Raw genomic sequence first — 21,214 nt, forward strand, 5'->3', positions numbered from 1 at the left:
CTGCAAAGAGAGAATGATCCATATAAGGACAGGGACGGTAACATTATGACTGCTACATTAGACACTGATCCTATATTTGTAAATGTAGCCTATAGAAAGTTAATGAAGCTTTCAGCATCTGACTTACCAGAAAACATATACTTTGGCTTTAAAACCCAGGTCTCCCTGTGAGTGGTCAGTCTGGAATTGGACCCAGAGCTGTGGGGTAAAGACCACAATGGGAACTGGGGGAATAGTCTGCCCCACAAAACCTGGCCAACAGCTCCCCATCGGAGTTTCCTGCAGGGGGGAGTTAAACAGTGGAAACAAGGTTGATATAACATTATAAAACAGTATATCACCCATCCATCCATCTCATCACAGGACTACAGTGAATGCATGAAGGAAAAAAAAAAAACCAGTGTCCTCTGTGTGGTACTCACCTAAACGGAACTGGAGGTAGTCTGACTGACAAGTCTGGTGGTTCTCCAGGTGCATGTCTTCTATCAGCACCACAATGGAGGAATTGATGTGACGTGGTTCTGGATCAGCCACTCGCAGTTGAGGTTGTTGCTGTAGTTGGACACCAGGTATCCGGGGAAGTGAAGTTTCCACCCGTTGGGTTGTTCAGGATTCCGCCACACTCTTAACAAAAGACAACATGGAAATGTAATTAGAGGCACAGACAGACAGACTTACAAAATATAGAGACAAAACACACTTATGAAAATACTTCAGTGTGTGACAATGAGGGAAGAGGAAATATTACAAACACCTCTAAGTACGACACAATTAGAATTTAACAATAGCAGAAACAACATCCTTCATAATAACTATAAAGTTCAATAAACGCTTCAACACTAATTCAGTTCCAACAAAAACTGAACATTAGAGCCTATGACAAATTTATTGCAGAGTTGTATTAGATTACATTAGGTGTACTTATTAATAACCTGGTAATTGAGTGTATTTAGGAGGCCAAATAAACACTAATAAACATCATGATGCCATCTAGAGGCTACAGAGCATTTCCTGCATATTAGCCAAGACTTTTTTTTAAAAGAAAACAAGATAAACATGTGAGTCATGTCTCAGACACATTAGAGAATTCCTTTAGCATATATGACAAGGTTGCCCGTAACAAGCTGTTGTTTTGTGAGTGATATGTGGCATTTATCCTTGACATAGCAACTTTCTGCTTTACACGTGTTTAAGTTTAAGCGATAAGTATAAAATAGTTCAGTTTTAGTTTTGTCCAAAGTAACGTCTAACCTGCAGGCTCCTGAGAGGAGTAAGATGCCGTGAAGCCACCATTGGACACAGAAGCATCAGTGCGGAACACAACAGTCATGGTGTTTCCGGAGGAGCGCACCTGGGTGCCCGCTGGTACTGTACCACAGAATCGCTGCAGGCGAGGGGCATTGTCCGCCAACCCATTCAGTACCTAGAAGACACACAGGTTATCAGGGTACAAGCGTAAACAAGGGTAACAAATTTCAGTATAAAAACTATGTGTCAAACCTGTTTTGACTCAATCTTAAATGTCAGCAAGAGCTCAAGATAAGCCAATTAAATATTTTTCTCGCCTTCTTCAAAGCAGTGTTAGGTAATTTATTAATTGCTGCTGATATAAAGTACAAATGAGGAGTAAACTAAACTTGAAAAGGTGATGAAAAAGTGATTAAACATAAGGAAACACTGGCAGAAAGAGACTCACATCAACGTAGTCAAATGCACAGGAAGTACCGGAACCTTCCAGCCGTAGATCGTTAATGGTGAGCGTGACCCGGCGGCCTGGTGTCACACAGCTCCCAGCGACACACCCGGCTGTGTGGGTATAGGTTAGGGTAATTGGGAGAGGAGATAGTTCCTGAGGGAGCATTCAGCTCTCCACCACAGGCTGCAAGAGGAGGAGGGGAAATTCAAAACAAAGAGTGACATTCTCTGAGAAACTTATCATTTAATTCTTTAGAATGTCCAAATCACAACTCAACAAAGCATTTTTACTTTGCTCTGGCTTATCTCTGGTGACGATACTTAGATATTCATGGCGTACTCTAAGAGTAAAAATCATGTAAATGTAATGCAGCATGTGATCATGCAACAGATAATCCTTTTATAATGATCTGTACCTTCAACGCTGGCTTCAAACGACAGACTGAAACCAGGTGCGTTTCCACTGGCGTCACTGACAAACCTGACATAAGCAAAACTGTCAGACGTGTCCAGGGAAGCTGGAAGGTTACTGCCGCAGTGTCGGCCCAGTAGACGCCCTACACACACACACACACACACACATTACAACACAGGAAATTTATGTGATAGTGGGTCTTTGATTTCTTCCTTCTGTTTATTCCTTTTCATTTAATTTACATATAGAAACATAAATGTATGCAGGGTAAATAAATGACGGGTATGACTGATGACAGTGAAAACAAATCTTTGTTTTCTCACCTGAGGCATTGTACTCTCTGATTTCCACATAGTCAGCAGTGCATCCTGGAGTGGACTGCAGGCTGAAGTTCCCATAGCTGAGGGTGAGGTAGTGCCCTGTGGGTCCCTCCAGGTACCACTCACAGCTGGAGCTGTCAGGGTAATTGGACCCTGGGAATCCGGGGCTATAGATCGTACCCCTCTGACCTATGTAGGTGCCACTGCATGTTGCTGTGAAGGATTGGAGATTTAAAGTCAGAGTAAAGCCATTAGTGTTTGACTCTTTTTTTAATTTTAAAATCCCAATAAAAGTCATTTTCGCTGCATCAGTTTCCCATTTGAGTGAAATGAGTACAAGTTTTTAGCTTGTCCAGCCTGAGCCAGTTACAGCATGTCATAATTAGAACTGTATCTATATCCAAAAATCAAAGCCTGGATTTATTCATCTTCACATTGTGCGGGTTGATGTTATCTGCTTACCCTTGGAGTACTTTGGCCTTGAAGCCTTTGTGTGTTACACTAGTGTCAGTACGAAATCTGAGCAGCATGGAGGAACCTGTTGAATGTTGGGTAGATGGTCGCGTATTGCCACAGAGCCGGGAAATTAAGTCAGCATTTAATGTTGAGCCGTCGCGCACCTCCAAGTAGTCGTAGACGCAGCTGAGAAACAAAAGAACGAACCTTCAAATTCAAGTTGTCATGTGAATTTCACTGTAGTCTATTTGCAAGCATATAAAGGTTAAGTTAAATCTAAGCAGGAATTAGCAGGTATACAGCCTAAAGAGAAAGTACTAGCTGTACCTGGTTGTGGGCTCAATGTAGAATTCATCCTCAAAGTCAATTTGGACAGCTTCTCCGTTGGGCACAGTGATGACCCAGATGCAGTCAATGTTCTGAGGGGTAGTTCTGTGGATAGTTGGGTGAAGTGATGTACCCTGGAGGATCATTATGATTTAGCTCAACGAAGCCTCCGCATGCTGCACAAAGAGAAAGAATATGTTTGTAAGGGTCCTCGATGATTTAGGGTTTTAAACAATAAGTATGACGTTTCCATGGAGTTACTTATTTGGCCGTTAGTTAGTAATTAGTTACTTACACTAAAATGAGTAGAACTATTATTGGATTACTTTGATAATGAAGAATGTGATGATTCTGTGGTAAATTCTTTTTTTCTTTTTATTCAAAGTGGATTCATGAGCATTTATTCAGTATGGACACACTAAATCTTAAAATACGTGGATCATGCCTGTGTGTTTTGACTCAGAGCATAATGGTTTTTGAGAACAAACTGAGTCTCTTTTAAGTCTCACCCTCCACACCCTCCCCTTCAACTCTGCTGCTATTCCCTGAGTAAACGTGTCTGATAGTTTCTTAAAACCTCTTCTCTGAGGTGATGGATCTAGACAGTCTCCCTCTGTCTGAAAATGTTCAGTTCAGGAGCATAGTGGGACTTAAAATCTACCCACCTTGTGATAGACTACCACCCAGACCAGTATATATACTAATAAAGCCAATGATTACTTAATGGCATTTTATGACACTACAGAACAGACTCCAACAGTGTTAATGTTGTGATCAATTCTACTGTGACAGAAAAAGTAGAAAAAGGAGTGGCAGTTGTACCCTGACTGTGGGCCTCAAAGGTCAGTTTAAAGCCGCTGGCCTCATTAGTGGCATCAGACAAAAAGTGAATAAAGAGGTGGTTGTCAGTAGTCTGGATAAGGGATGGAGCACTTGAACCACAGAGACGTCCACCCAGCAGTGGAGCTGAACTATCCGGACCATTCCTAACCTGTGGAGACAGCAGCAAGTGGATAGTACATCAGTTTAACTAGCTGATTATTAATCCACTGTTTCAAACCCCAAATACATGAGCAGGGATCATACTGTGCCTAGAGGAAGGAACAATCTGCTAATGAGATGAATCCTCTCAGGATTAGGGCACATGATTCTGATTCAAAAGAGACTCAGTCTTGAAGATATACCGAAGAGGCTTCAGTGTATAAAAGAACAACAGCTCATAATTAGTTCATCTAATGGTTTTGAACCTTCATACATAATATACAGATTGCACATTATTGCTCATATTTTGTGTACCTCAAGGTAATCTCCTGAGCTGCATCCATTTCCATAGCCTTGAATCTGGAAGGGGCTCTGGAACGTGACAGAAACCCTGAAGCCGGGTGTCACCATCACGTGCCAGCTACAGTCCAGTCCAGGCAGGTAGTTCTGGGGGTAGTGCGGACTGCTCAGCACACCCCTGTCTACGTGCAGAAGGCCACCACAACCTGAAAAGTCAGAAAAGTATTATCATAATAATTATTAATTATATAATTATTATTGTTGTGGGGTAGTGACAATAGTAGAGTGTGACAGGAAATGTGTGAATAAACATTACTACTACACCTTGCTACCCCAAAGTGATCCATTTTATTCTGTGCATTGCTCCTATTTCAACTGTAACCTACAACTGATGTTTACTGGCATGTGTGGAGTTTTTTGTTGCAGAATACTGAGAGAAGCATACATATGATGTTAATGAATTTGCTTCTGGTGTATGACCTCTGGAGTAGGAGGCATTAAAGCCCCGGCCACTGACGCTGCTGTCTGAGGAGAAGTGGATGTACATTGAATCTCCTGTAGAGTGCAGAGAACTCGGAGGTTCCCGACCACACACGCTGGCCAGCACGGGGGACAGACTGGTCTCGCCTGGGAACACAGACATACACAAAGAAGGGAATTACAGTCCACAGTGGCATGCTATGTGTGACTCCACTCAGGTTTGGTCACTTCTCTACAGAAAAGGCTGTCAAGGCTCACCATCTCTGATGACAAGACTGTCAAAGTAGCAAGTGGGGTAGTCCTCCATGTCCAGAGACAAGATGTTAAACTCCACTGTTGAGTCTGGAGAGCGGATCAACCAGGTACATTCCTGGTCATGAGGGTAGTTCTCAGGCCAACCAGGAGAAAAGAGGAAGCCAGGGGTCTCCCCCGTCATTAGGATTCCACCGCATGCACCTGACACACAAACACACACCCACAGAAAAAAAATAAGTTAATATGCAATATTGACTTGATTAATTGTATCTTGGGTTTAGAGTTAAGCTTGTGTTAACCTACTCGCATTAAGTCTACCTCTGTCACTGCCATTATCCTTGTAATTCTCCTCCACTCCTCTTTTTGAATGTGCAGTAACATACCGCATGCATGTCTTACATATAAAGTGTCTCAAAAGGACTGCTGCGTCTGACCTGGTGTGATAGTTGGTGGTGGTCCAGTGTCCTGGACTGCAGTCCATTCCACAAGGAAGCCTCGTCCACCCACCACCGAATCCGACTGGAACTGCAGGGTGACAATGCTGCCAGTGCTCCTCAGGGGAGGGGGCAGGTCCAGACCACAGAATGTCCCAATGGGATAGTGCTGAACGCTAGAGCCATCAAATATCTGGAGAGAGACGAGATTGAGGGCAGAATGGAACCTTAAGTGTCTCTTATTTATTAATGCAAAATCAAAGGATACAATGTAATTTCACAGTACACACAATCTTACTTTGAGGTTGTCATAGTAACAGTCATACAAGTCCTCGATGTCCATGTCCAAGAAGCGGATCTGGATGAGGCTGTCCGCCTCCACAGTGATGGTCCAGCGGTAGTGGGCATTATTGGGGTACGTTCTGGGATACAGTGGGGATGCTATCTGACCAGACTCCCCCGTCACATCATTACCATACACTGGGAAACAGTGAGGAAAAAGTAGGATTTCTTATTCTCTTTTCCTTTTTTTGTTACAGTTGTATGTGAGTTATACATAACACAGCTTGTACATTGAGACAGTTCCATCAGTAAGATATTTGTAGGTGCAATGTAGTAGTCCAGACCACCAGAGACGGTATGGACAGGTAGCTAGTTCACTCACTGAAACTCCAGTGTCTAAGATTCAATGAGTGAAACTACGTTGTCTAAGCGCAAGTGACAGACACTCACAGTGTGAGAAGGTGGCTCTGAATCCGGCTCCACTAATTGACGCGTCGGAGACGAACTTAACCCACAGAATGTGACCAATCACAGAGGTGTAGTTAGAGGGGAGCGAGTTTCCACAGAAGCGGCCGACCAGGGAGCCAGTGGAGTTGCCCTCTCTGATTTCCAGGTAGTCATTTTGACAGCCAGCGTTTCCCTGCAGGTGAAAGAAACTGAACAAAAGACGAGACCATTACTGATATTCAGTACTGAAGTATCCTTTGAATACAAAAGCTAGTGCCAGTATCAGAGGATGCAGAAAATGAGAAAATGTGGAACATTACAACCCTCACGCTCAAGTGGGATGATGATGGTGACAAAACCAAGCACAGATTACTCAATTAGTGAATCAACAGAAATTTGATAGGAAAAAAATTATAATTAATAAATTTTTCTTTTCTTTTATCAAGAAAAGTAACTGTATTGATCAACAGAGACTGGACTCTCTCTCTGCATCTTGCATCAATCCTGCATTGGTAGACAGTGGTGATTATATTTTCATTATCTGGACCCAGTTATTGCCTGTGTTTTCTTTTGGAGTAGAGGAGATCCATTAAATTGAAAGTCATGTTCTTCTAGTATGAGACTTCAATCAATTAGATTCACTGATTCGGAACTGATGTCCCTTTTACGAATGTTTATTTTGAATTAATTGCATGATGCTACACAGTCAAGTGCAAGTGTGTCTTTAGTATAGAATCTAAACTGAATGAACAGCCAGCATCAGATATCTGGACCCCCTCATTCTGGGAAGAGGTCAAAGGTCATTGTCAGAGTTAGCAGGAGAAAGATCAGGGAGGACGCCGTCAGAAAAAGCTACAAAGGGAAACTTGACTCCAGAATATATGATCACAGATATGTGTGCTCGAGGTCGTGTTCAAACCAACTGACATAAATGAGAGCTGCAGACGGTTTCCTGGTGAGCTCCTGATGGTCCACACACACTCCACATTAGGCGGATAAGCGTCTGGATAGTTAGGACTGTTGAACGCGCCACTTTCCATCACCAAATCTCCTCCGCAACCTGAGCACAGGAAGTGAGAAGAACAAGTTTCCCTGTAAATATCAGTATCAGTATGATATCAGAAATGATTCTGAATTAGCAGTGATCCGTTCTAAATGTATCCAGTGAGAACTGTGTGTCCTGCTTTGTCTTACTAGAGGTGGATGCTGAGTAGGAGGCTTGGAAGCCTTTCCTGGAGACAGAGCGGTCAGAGATGAAGTTGACCACCAGAGAGTTACTGAAGGATGTCACTGGGTGAGGTACTTCAACGCCACAGTAGCGCCCTGAAATTCACATTATATTTTCAAGACTACATGTGATTTCAGTAATTGAGTTGTTACATTCAGCCAAAATAATGTGTGAAAAAGGGTCACAGCCTCTCTCTCTCTCTCTCTCACACACACACACACACACATACAAAGTAGAACTACCTATAGTGGGTGCTTGGTAGTTATCTCCATCCAGGATCTCCACAGCATCATGGGAGCAGTTGGAGTAGATCATTTCTAACTCAAAGTCAGTGAATGACAGGGTGACATGGTTGACTGGCCACAGAAAGACAAAAGTCAAAAGTTAAAACATTTCACACGTAACACAATGTATTCAACAAACAGGTTTACTTTTAGCCTCGACTAAGGCAACTTACATGGTTCCTGTGCTCTGATGATCCAACTGCAGTTCTGATTGGGTGGATATGGTGCTGGGTACCGTGGCGACGCAATTGTCCCTCCGTTACTGTCTGCCATGATGGTTGTACCACAGGCTGTTGAAAACACACAAACAAACTACATTACATGGTCACTGACTTCCAAACATTGGTAACCTGAAGAGATAGCTTGTGTAAACTAACTGATTGATACAGCTGATGTCGCAATAGAATGGTGAATAAATGCAGTAACAAAATATCCAGAGTGCATTTTCTGAATGGCAAATTAAAATTTAGCTTAACCACAACACAACCCACTCTCTCTGCATATATAGCTTGTTGAATTTAGTTAACTAAGTTGACTGCTGGACATTTGTGCAGTTCACTTATCGTCTTAATATGTCATAGCATAAGTTAGTACTGAAACAGGATTGATCGATTAAAAGATGGACTGATGGGGTAAATATTTAACCCCATGTTCATGTGACTGAAACAGAGGTTAAAGAAGACCCACCCTCAGAGAAGTAAGCACTGAAACCACGGTGGCTGCGACTGGAGTCAGACCTAAAGCGGACAAAGATGGTGTTCTGGGTGGAGGTGATGGCGGGAGGGAGAGTGGTGCCACAGACACGGGCAAGCAGTGGAGAAGATATGGTCGGACCATCATGGATCTACAGAGGGACAGATATATATTTGATATTTTTATTTCAATCACGACAGAATAAACGGTCAGTGGCAAATAGACTGCATTACAGTCCAGTATTTGGTAGTTACACATCTGAAATAAAATAATGGAGCCTACATTCAAGTGGCAAGTCTCAAAATGGCAAATAAGCTGGACTTGTGGACGCAGAAAATCATTTTGACAGTGAGGAGAAACCCTTTACGACTGCACAGCAAGTCAAGAATGCTCTCCAGGACATTTGTCAATGATCAAGAAACAAAAATAACAAAATGTATACTCCCAAATAAAATAGGGTCAAATAAGTCAGAAAAGAAAAAAAAAAAACTAAATCCTAAATCATTCACTCACAGCCACGTAGTCCCAGGTGCAGTTGCTATGATGTTCAATGTCCAAGTCAGAGAAATTGAAGAAGACGCGGTGGTGGGAATCTACACTGATGACCCAGGAACAGTCCACATTATTGGGATAGCTGCTTGGATACGAAGGAGAATGGATCTCCCCTGATGGTGCTGTGACTGGGCCTCCACAGCCTGCAAGAAGAGGGGCAGTTAATCAAAGGTTACTTAGAGCGCTGGTGCTGGTGAATAACTGCAGTTTAAACATAAAAATGTTTCTGAGTTTTTGAGGGTTCATCCATACCCATGGCATACCTTGAAAACTCAAAAACCTCTGCTATCACAACTTGGCACTTTTACTCAGCATGTTGCCTGGCTCCCCAAGAAGACTATGTAATGTCATGCTATGTTTACCAATCTAACCCCGTGATGCGACACATACAGTCCCTAATATTGTCTGGGATTCTGTGGTAAACTGGCACAGACGTATGGCATATGAGCGTACACTCAATGATGTTCACCCACCTCCCTGGACTTCAGCCCAGCTTGCATTGAAACCCCGACCACTGACGTAAGCATCAGACTTGAAGCGCACTGTGATGAGGTTGCCGGTGCTAGAGACCTGCATCGGGCTGGATGTGGTGCTGCAGAGCTTGGCCAGCTGAGGGGCCGACAGGTCTGGGCCTCCATACACCTGAGAGGAAGTCATAAATAATTGTCTAAGGGCCAGTTGCAAAGTATAATTCATGTATTATGCCAGGTCACCAGTTACACGGCTGAGTCATCAATGACACCATTAATTTATTGAGAAATATGTCTATATCAACACAATTATCTTCATGTAAAACATATGGTTAGTGCTTGGGTAATGAATAGTCCCCTTTGGACAGACAGTTTTACAAGGTCCAATAGAAAAGCTCAGGGAAGCACAGCTAGGTTATACACTAATGTTATTCTCTATATAAGTACAAGTCTGAGATGCTTACTCACTAAGCCTCTTTGTATCCTGTGGGACACAAGGCTAACAATTTTGAGGTACTTTACTTACATGCATCCACTTTATGCCACTTTACTCCTCCACATTTCAGAGGGAAATACAGTACTTTATCCCCACTTATCTAGAGTAACAAGACCATAGTAACATATACATAAATATATATAAAAGTATATATACTCATTAACTTCAACACAAGAACATCAGTTAGACTTTTGGGTAAAATGTTGAATGATCTTTCTGCCAGTTTATCAGCTTATTTCCCAGCTGTTCCTAGCACTGTATTTGAGTGAAAAGTCGCTTGGAGTTCTAGAGGTGGTGAACAATTCAACCAAAACCTAGCAGAGAGACATCTTACTTCCAGCACATCATAGTTACAGTCCTGGTGGAATTCCACATCAAACTCGTGGATGGTGAGGGTGATGCTGCTGCCAGCTGATGTGGTGATATACCAGATACACTCCCTGTTTTCTGGATACCTGTTGGGATAGTCTGGGCTGTTGAAGGAGCCACTGGGACCCGAGAGTTCTCCACCACAACCTGCAGGGACACACACCAGTCAGAGGGGACGAAATGGTCTATTTTAAATCGTTCTAACTAAGTATGCAAAGTTCCAAGCAGACAGTCAAACCAGGGTCAACATCTCAGTTCATCTGAAGATATATTTTAACAAGAGCATGGGGGAAATTAGAGCACATGAACTCTGAGGACTCTATTTTGGTGCCAGTGCATGGCAAGGAGCATAGCTTTGTATGTGTAAGTGGCATTTTCTTTGGACAGTTTGGTATCTGGTATCCAGGTTGAGAATCTTATTCAGTTTTTTCTGGTATGGTATGGCATTGTACAGATGTCTATTATGATGTTTACTTATAGTCAGACTAAAAGTCTAAAATAAGCCCCTGATACTTTGTTGATGATGGCAATAAATGGCAGGCAATATAAGAGAACAAAGCCATTCTTCAAAATACTGGTAACTGGATATCATATTCTATGTGTTTTTTAATGCATATTTTGAATTGTCAAAATCTTTCAAAGTACAAATCTCTGTATGTAGTGTCCTAAAAGACATTTGCCTCTTACCATTCTGGTACCACATCATCTGGAAGCCAGACATTGACACAGAGGAGTCTGATCTGAACACCATCGTGAGGGCTGAGCTTGTGGTGCTGTTGGCTGGGGGCGGTGTGTATCCACAGAATGTACCAATCAGAGGAGCTTGATTGTTGGGCCCATTATAGAGCTAGGGGAGTAGCATTTGGAGAAAGTGGTGTGAGTACAGAGAGTAAGTGGTCCTTAAATAATCTGGTTGAATAGCATACATTTTCAATTCAATTCAATTTCAATTCAATTTTATTTATATAGCGCCGTATCACAACAACAGTCATCTCAAGGCACTTTTCATATAGAGCAGGTCTAGACCATACTCTTTAAAATAGGTATTTACAGAGAGAGACCCAACAAATCCCACCAAGAGCAAGCACTAGGCGACAGTGGCAAGGAAAAACTTCCTTTTAAGAGGCAGAAACCTCGAGCAGAACCGGACTCAGGGTGGGCGGCCATCTGCCTCGACCGGTTGGGTTAAGAAGGAGAGGGGGGGGGGGGGGGGGGGTAGAGAATAGCGAAAGAAGAACATAGCATAACACAGGTTCCATATCAGATGTAAGATGAGGCCAGTAATACAACAGTAGTAGTGATAGTAGTGATAATTAAAGTATTGACTGCTAACACAGCAATACAACTAATAGCAGTAGCAGTATAAGTAATTTCTAATTCTAGCAGCAGGTGTTGAGTGGAGTTGTAGGAGCAGCAGGAGACTTGTCATCACAGATCAGACTCATTTGTGTACCTTGACATAATCATAGTTGCAACTACTGGTGGCCTCCAGCTGGAAGGTAGTAAAGGTGTAGTTGATGGTGTTTCCAGTAGTGGCCTGGATGGTCCAGCTGCAAAAGGAATTGGCTGGGTAGTCGTTGGGAAAGTTCAGCGACTCCACCACTCCTCTGTGTCGGTTTGCGATGAGCATGCCGCTGCAGTCTGAAAACAAACACAACCAAATGCTAACACACAATGCAATACAATGCAGAACAAATGTAATTTGAATTTGTTTTTGTTGGTATCTGGGAACTTTGGCCAGCATTTGCTTAGATCATACAGTCATGTGAAAAAGAAAATACACCCTCTATCACATACACCTTTACATATCAGGACATAATAAAAATTAATCTGGTCCTTAGTAAGGTTCCAAAATTATTTAAATCTAACCACAGGTGTAACACAACACACAACAGACACTTGTCATTATTTATTTAACAAAAATGAAGCCAAAATGCAGAGGCCATATGTGAAAAACTAAGCACACCTCATGAGTCAAAAGCTTGTGGAACCACCTATAGCAACCATAACTTGACTTAATCGTTTTCTGTATGACTTTATCAGTCTCTCACATCATTGTGTACACTGCATGTTTAATCATTTTGCACTATCCAGCCAGCCTGTGTGTGTGTGTTTTCGTACTAGAAGTATATGATGCAAGGAAGCCTCCAGTGCTGACGCTGCTGTCAGTGCGTAGTTTGACGTAGAGTTGATTGCTGGAAGCGCTGAAAGTGCTGGGCGGCTGACTGCCACACAGTCTGGCTAGCTCTGGAGCACTGCTGCTGTTCCCATCATACACCTGAACACACACACAGATACAGTCATTAAATTGTGAAATAAGGAAAACAAGATTTACAAAATCCCGGTTTTACTCCTCAGGGTACCCTCAAGTAACAATGTCCAGTATATTACTCACAGCCAGGTAATCATAAGAGCAGGAGGCACTGGACTCCAGGTGGAAATCGGAGAAAGAGAGGAGGAGCTGGCTGCCCTGGCTGGTCCTGATGTTCCAGTAGCACTCAGAATTAGGGTGGTAGGGCAGGGGGTAGTTAGGGGACGAAAATCCCCCAGATGCAGTTGTCAACGTCCCTCCACAGCCTTGGAAAACAAGGGATGAAATCAAATGGGCACATAGGTGTGTGTGTGTGTGTATACTTGTACTGTACTTGGCTATCTTTGTGAAGACTTGAACTGTAGCTTACAAGTGATCTTACGGTGATCTGCTAATTGAAGGTTGGGGATGTCTTTCTAACAAATCTCTCATTACAAAAGTATTACCACTCACCAGTCTGTGAGCCATCCCAGTGGGCAGTGAATCCGCGACGCGTGACGCTGGAATCAGAGCGGAATCTAACCCAAAGACGGTTGCTATGGGATACCAGGACTGGAGGCCTCTGATTAGAACAGAACTTACCAATCAAGGGAGATGTTTCGTAACCACCATCCCTGCAAAAGACAGTAGAAAGTCAAAATGTCAGCAGTTATATTGAATACAGAAAGCCAGATGCATCTCCTGGGCAACTTAAAATTCACACAGTTCGGGGCATCTGGTGGCTGAGTGTTTGAGAGCATATCTTGCTGTATAAATCCTGCCAAGTTTCTGGTTGATTTTTAAACAACAGCATGCAGAGCCATGCAGACATAAAAAATTTACCATCTAAAATTTACAGATAGATGAAAAAAGGCTCTTCTTCTCCACCTTAATTCTTTCCTTACCTGATCTCTACAAAGTCAAAGTTGCAAGAAGGAGGGGAACCCTCCAGCTCAAAGTTGGTGAAGTTCAGCATAATCTGCACGTTGACCTGCACAATGATCTTGAAGATGCAGTCTCTATTGTTGGGGTAGTAGTCAGGGTAATTGGGTGAACTAAAGGTCCCGGAAGAGGAGGTAAAGGTCTCACTACAATCTAATGAGAGAGAAAGGTTTAAACAGAGCTGTAGTTATTTCTCTAAAAACAACATGCTTGGGCTTTCCAAGTTTCTTCCATTCATTTAATTTTTGGTATGTGGTTTAGGTTTGTGTTGATTATGCAAATGATAAGAGCTCATGAATGTGTACCTGTTCATGAATAGGTGGAATTCATCAGGTGGGAACGAGTGATTTACAACAAAATTGTCTGGTTCAAGATGGACAGACACTGAAGAGATTAAGCATGATTTCAATCCCAAAATTTGTCACCCCCAAATACCTGTACTTTTATTTCATTATATTGAATTATATTGGTGTCATTTTGTAATTATTAGTGTAATTCTGTAATGTTATAGTGTAATTGGTATTTACAAAATTAAATTTAGAATTTCTATGATGAATTTATCTCTGTAGTTTTAGCATCTGGGATGAGAGGTGAAACATCTTCAACCATGACCTTGTTGTTTCTTATAGTCCCAAATATATCCACTAAAATCTGCCATAATATTGTCTGGCCAGTTTCTTGTGTACCTGTGGTAGCATTGATGGAGATGTAGCTGGCAGAGAATCCCTCAGTGGCTAAACTTGCGTCAGACACAAACAGCAGGGTCATCAGGTTGTCAGTGCTGGTAATGGATGGAGGCACTGAACGCCCACAGTACCTGCACATACAAAGCACCACAAATCTCTTTGTGAATAAACTGAATGCAAACACACACACACACACACACACACACATATACAGTATTTATCGTATACATGTACCTGCCAATCTTGGTTCCAGTCTGCACCGTGCCATTGTCATAGACCTCCACGTAATCATAGTTACAGTTTAAGTGATACTCCAAGTTGAAGGACTCAAATGACAGCCTAATCAGGTTGCCTGGTGTAACACTGATGTACCAGGTACAGTTGGCACCATGGGGTAGTTTGTGGGGTGGCCAGGGCTCGTAATGGTGCCTGAAGGACTGGTCAGGGTATCACCACAACCTTGTATGGGAAAAAAAAGACAACTGGTCAACATTTGAGATCAATAGGCTTCTGAAAAGGTTAAAGTTTGCTTTGTACAAAATACTGAAAATAATTTTGATTTTTGTGTCATGTTAAAAGCTGCAGCTACAGTTTCTGAAAGGTTTCAGCAAGTTTAAAAGTACAAGTAAATGACAATGTGGTGAGTAGAACGTGACCCAGAATACAGCCATGAGAAACTTTTTAAGAATTATATTATATATTTTTATTATATATAGTTTTTGCTAATTATGATCATCTATGGTGATATACAAATGCTTTTTTTTCAACCCAGGAAGGAAGTCTTCTCTCTCACCTTCCAAGGCGGAGCTATAGGCTGCTTCAAAGCCATGGTTGCTGACGGAGGAGTCAGTCTTGAATTTAATGTACATAGATCTCTGAGTGGACTGGAGCCTGGGGGGAATCTGTATACCACAAAATTTCCCCAGCAGAGGAGAGCTAGACAAGGAGCCATCCCTGACCTGTAAGACAGAGGAAACATACACCATTATAATATTATGATTATTATAATACTACCCCCCTCTCCATCCATCAGCCTATCCACCCATAATGTATACCATATATGTAGTATTATTTACTATATAATATACATAGCATTATTTACTCAAGAAAACTTTCACGTCATGTTTGTGTCACTGCACATGTATATGCAACCAAACAGACACACAAGAGTAAAACATGGGTTATGAGTTAGACCTATTGTAGATAAACTGGCGTATAGTTTATTATCTATGTTTATGTTTTGTGCACAATAACAGCAATAATAGAAGCAATGTTATGTTAAGAAGAAGAAGAATGGTGTGCATATTATTCGTTATCAAATTTGAAAGGAAAAAAGTAAACTGATTCTGGTCAATTTCATATTTGGGTCCAAGTTTTTATTGTATGAATTGGTTTAATGTTCATTTACCTCAACAAAGTCAAAACGACAGGAGCCTCCCTCAACATCAAATGACAGGAAGTTAAGGGTAACCACGTAGCCCTGTGGCTGTTAATGACCCATTCGCAGACCTTGTTGTGGGGATAGGCGTTGGGGTGGTACGGAGAGCGTAACTGTCCAGTCCCAGACAAAGTACCTCCACAAGCTGATGGTATTTATTGTTGAATAAAACATAATTAATAAAAGCATTAATAAAAGCATTCATTAAGTATAATATATTATGCAAAATATATATTGCAGAGAAAGCAAAACATAAACATGATGTCATATCGCATGTGTGTAAATGTAAATATCTCACCAACAGAATAAACAGCCCTGAAACCAGCCCGGCTGACTGAGCTGTCAGACCTGAAGCGAATCCACAGGAAGTTGGATGATGAGGTCATGGGAGCCGGCAGGGTGCTCCCCACAGTATTTCCCTATCAGAGGGTCAGTCTCCGTCCTGCCATCACGAACCTGGAAAGAAAGGGGGTAAAAGAAGAGGAAGGAAAAGTGTTGAGAAGCAGTGTTAATTTTGTCAATGAAGCCTATAGCAAAAAAAACTTTGTTGGTGAACTATTTTTCACAAAACACAAGACTAAAACTAAATCAAAAGTTACCTTTGAAAACAATACGGCTTACTACATTACTACATTACTACACTGAACAACCTGCAGGTCGATGGAATTGCACACTGCAGCCTGATCGTTGTCAGGCTGGTTGAGAACGTTGTCTCTCCCTGTTCAGATGTTGATTTAGCTGCCTCGCATTCCGTAACATTAGATCTCTTTAAGTAATATCATTTGATGTTACCTGTTGTTGGAAGAACCTCATCAATGGACTTGTTGCTCAAGCTAAACTCAGCATGTTTGTACATCCTACCTCCACATAGTCAAAAAGGCAGTTGCTGTGACTCTCCAGGTTCATGTGAGTGAAGTTAAGGGCCACCCTCTCACCAGCTGGCAACCTGATCAAATAGATGCACTGGCGGTTGGTGCGCATAGTCATTGGGCCAGTTGGGAGAGATGATGATGCCTCGCTGTCAGTGAAGGTACCACCACAACCAGGGTCACCTAAGAAACAACACACATCAGGGTTAGGATTTCTAATACATGTACAGCTATACAGTGTGTTACATTGTGACATGGTGTCTTACTGGGTATGCACAGTTTCTTACTTGGTGATGTTGTGTATGTAATATGGAATCCTCGGTCAGAGACACTGTAGTCAGAGTGGAAGTGGATCCATGCATTTGGACCGGTAGTCCGCAGGGGTGGAGGTGATGCAGTACTGCAGTATTTCCCCAGAACTGGGTCTTCAGGTAAGAGACCATCTCGGATCTACAACATGTGGCCACACAAGACAATAAGACAGTTGCAAGAAATTATAGGATTGTGCTACATTGTAGACTTGCTGCATGGAGTGGGGTCAGTGGTGGAACACAGTGCACGATTGGCAATCATACAAAACAAATGTGCCAGTGTCACAGTACTTTGGGTTCAACACTAAGCCAGCTTCTTTGTAGAAGCATCCAGGTAAAAAAAAAAAACTGTTGGCAAGGAAATGTGGTTAAAAGAGCACTGGCAGCATTTCTCACCTCTAGGAAGTCAAAGTTGCAGTCAGAGTGATGCTCCAGACTGAGAGTCCCAAATGCAAAGGTAATGAGGCAAGCCGGGCTCCACCATTACTCTCCAATAGCAGTCCCGGTTAGGTGGGTAGTTTCCAGGATATCCAGGTGAGTTAATGTTGCCATAGGGAGCGGTTAGTTCATCTCCACAGACTAAGATAAAAATGATATTTCAGGGAATGATGAACAATTATTTCCTATTTTATCCTTCATAAGCCTTTGTGAGCTTGACCACTATCACTTCCTATAGTGGAGGTTGTAGTGGTACTGAGCCATGGACTTCTGCAATAAATGTCATTTCAACTTTCAGAACTCTCAAAATAAGACTTTTGTGATATTTTACAGCTTTAAACTTTTAAAGGATTACTTATTAATCAAACCAAAACAAATGAAATGCCCCTACCTGGGTCCTGAGACTGCCAAACAACTGTGAAGCCATCACTGTTGACAGAGTGGTCAGAGCGAAACCAGAAATATAAGGAATTGTGGGAGCTGTAGAGCTCCGGCGGGTTATTTTGGCCACAGTATTTTCCGATCATGGTAAGCGGAAGCGCTGTCCCCATCATGAATCTGAAGGAAGTCATAGTTGCAGTTGGCGCTGTTCTCCAGATGAAAGAAAGGAAACGTAATACGCAAAATCTAAAGAAGAGAGAACACAGAATTCAAATGATCTATTTTAATCTGGCACATTGGCAATGCAATGCTAAAGTTAAAAAATGACAGAAGAAAAGAAAGAAAGAAAAGGAAACCTCTTTCACTTATGTATGAGAGACTGCAACTGACCTTGTTTGGATCAACGCGGATCACCCACGCACAAGAGACCTGGTGATCGTACTCCTCATGACCGGAATGTTGGGATAACTGAAGGAACCTGCAGGGCCAGTGAGGTAACCTCCACACTCTGGAACACACACAAGAACTTGTGATAGTGCTTGATGACATTGGACCTTTTACATACCCTGAACAAAGAATGAAAAGAACAAATGGCAATGGAGGGGTGTTCCTTCCTTCCAGCATGCTAATCTTTTTGGTCCAAAACAAATGCCACAGGCACCGAATGAAAACACCATGCAACTATGATCAAATTAAATATCAATATAAAATATCTACTTCTTCCTTAACTTCCCTTCCTTCATCTCTCCAGTCCCTTCATACACCCTTTTTTGGTCCAAGAAGTACCTTGCTGTGCGGTCTGGCAGAGTGGGCCGGTCCACTCGGCAGTGCAAGTACATGTGAATCCATTGATGCCGTCTGTGCAGGTTCCTCCATTTTGACAGGGATTGCTTGAGCATTCATTGATGTTCTGGTCACAGTTTACTCCTTGCCAGCCAGAATTGCAATTGCAGATGTAGCCAGGAGCTGAGGTGGTGGCCTGTGACAGCAAAAGTGCACTAATGAGAAATTAATGGAGTCGTTGTTTCCAAGAGGATTTGATTCTGCTTTATTATAAAAACGACAGCAGTATTTTAAGGTCCTCCTCTTTCAGTCGATGAACAACTGCGCACTACAAATGTGGGTTACAACAATCATTTGATGATGAGCGAGATAGTGCAATTACTCCACTTGATCTCTGAAGGTTAAGCCTCAGTTCTGCCACTTCTCTGCTCTTTATCATTTATATTGTGCATTGAAATAGCAAAATTATATTTTTATTTATGGCTTATAATGCTATCCCATATCCAAGAAATCTGCCAGCGATAGAACAGTGTATGTAAAACTGAGTCAAAATAACCTAAAGAGTTTTTAAAAGCACAAAAGAATAAGATATGGCAGGCTTTGGATACACAAAATATGTGTTACTAGTTATAGCAGATAAAGTTGGGCTCTGCATCTTTGTTACTTCATCCACACAGCATCTCGCTGTGGCTAAATAGGCATACACACACAGCCACACAAACTCACCACACACTGTCCATTGACACAAGGGTTGTTGCTCTGACATATGTTTGGTCTGGGTGCAACCTGTTGGCCCATAACCATTGCCTATGTAGCCTGGTGGACAGGTACATACAGGGAAGCTTGAGCCTGGTGAATGTGGGAAGGTTGGGGTGAGGAAAAAGAAGGATACATGGTTATGTTCCACATTGCACGTGTCACTCTTTAATTCCACTTGTGGAAAACAAACAAAAGACACAAAAAAGAAAAATAGTACAGACAGTATAGACTAATGTCTGAACTTATTTTCTTAATATTTTTATAATGATCTTTCCCATATTCCTCTACATTGTGCAGACAAAATATTCACCACTCAGAAGACACAGCAATAAAATCATGCATAATGTTTATTTTTACCTGGGTTTGAGGAGCAAGTAGCTGTTGGGTAACAGCCTCCATTATTGACAGCGCAGATGTTGGTCTGAGTGCATGTTCTCCTCCCCATAACAAATACAAGATCTGTCTTTAAACTCTTTAAAGACAGATGATGCTGATGATGGTGTACAGAGATAGACGGCGTGGCATATGAGTCCATATGAGATCCAGTAACCCTGACTAAGAACAGACATCCTAACAATAAAGCTCAGTGAGTACATTAATTGAAATCAATAATATGCACTGACAGTTAAACAGTCCTGTGCTTAGCCATGCCACGCTACAGACCCATTGATAAAGTTATGAGAATGAGGTCAGTAAGGTCCCAACTTTCTGCACATGCACCTGATGAATATGCAGTTATTATCATACCTACTGTGGCTGTGGTTACATTCATAACTTTTGTTTTCCACCTCTTACACTGTACCTGGAGGGCAGGAACCACAGTGGAAGGAACCCATGGTGTTCAGGCATTGCACCATCGGAGTGGTGGAGCAGCCACCATTGTTGGTCAAACATTCATCCACATCCTGACAGCTGTAACCGTTGCCTTGCCAGCCTGAGACACATTAGAAGTAATCAGAACAAGTGTCCTCTTATTTAGACCATACAGTAAAGCATAATTCCACATAATTTCAACCTGGAGTATTTCCCATAAGTGTGGCTATTGTGGTCCTATGGGTAACTTGCAAAATGTGTGCCTTTGGTCCCAAAATTCATGAAAATCACAACATATGTGGTCTGTCTCCATAAAAATAGAACCCAATATGAGTTGTGTTATTGAGTGTTACCAGCAGGACAGGCTCCACAGTAGAAGGAACCCTGAGTGTTGTAGCAGGTAACAGCAGGTTGGTGGAACAAGGCTTGACGGGCAGGTCACACTCATTAACATCAGCTACACAGGCTGGGTTCCCAGCTGGAGCCTCCCAGCCACTCTCACAGATGCACTGGTATTTAGGCTGTTTATTGGGGGGGGGTCACAGTGTGAAAACTCTGTCAATTGAAATTATATCTACAGTAAAAGAGATAATGAAACTAAAAGAACAAAATTTACTAATGATAAATTGTTATGAAAGATAAGTTATTTAAAGATATATGCCATGGAAGGCCCATAAACATGTCCAAATGGAGAGAGGTTAGTCTTTCTTATGGGTAGAAATATGGGTTACTAGAAACTGAATTTGAATAACTTATATTTGAATTTGAATAGCTCAACTGGAATCATCTGAATCACATACAGCCAAGAGACAGTAAGTAAAACCAAGGATAAAAGTAAAAGAATTAAAAGTAGCCTTTAGAATATGGGGCCTCAGTGGATACTGTGGATTCTGCTATTAGCTATAATTACAAGGTTATTGAGGGATATGCCAGTAAACTGTATTCTAATGAGCTGCTAGTTAATAGTGAATATGTGTTTCTTAATATAAAGTGATAACCTTCTTGCTATATCATTCATTT

The 21,214-nt window shown here is 41.9% G+C and overlaps 1 pseudogene; it reads right to left on the reverse strand.

Annotated features, from left to right (window-relative positions):
* Window positions 1–175: 175 nt before the first annotated feature.
* LOC108874190 (cubilin-like) lies at window positions 176–20,715 on the reverse strand (annotated as a pseudogene).
* Window positions 20,716–21,214: the final 499 nt, after the last annotated feature.

The sequence above is a fragment of the Lates calcarifer genome, unplaced genomic scaffold (assembly GCF_001640805.2).
Source record: "Lates calcarifer isolate ASB-BC8 unplaced genomic scaffold, TLL_Latcal_v3 _unitig_5245_quiver_2087, whole genome shotgun sequence".
In the NCBI taxonomy this organism is placed as follows: Eukaryota; Metazoa; Chordata; class Actinopteri; family Centropomidae; genus Lates; species Lates calcarifer.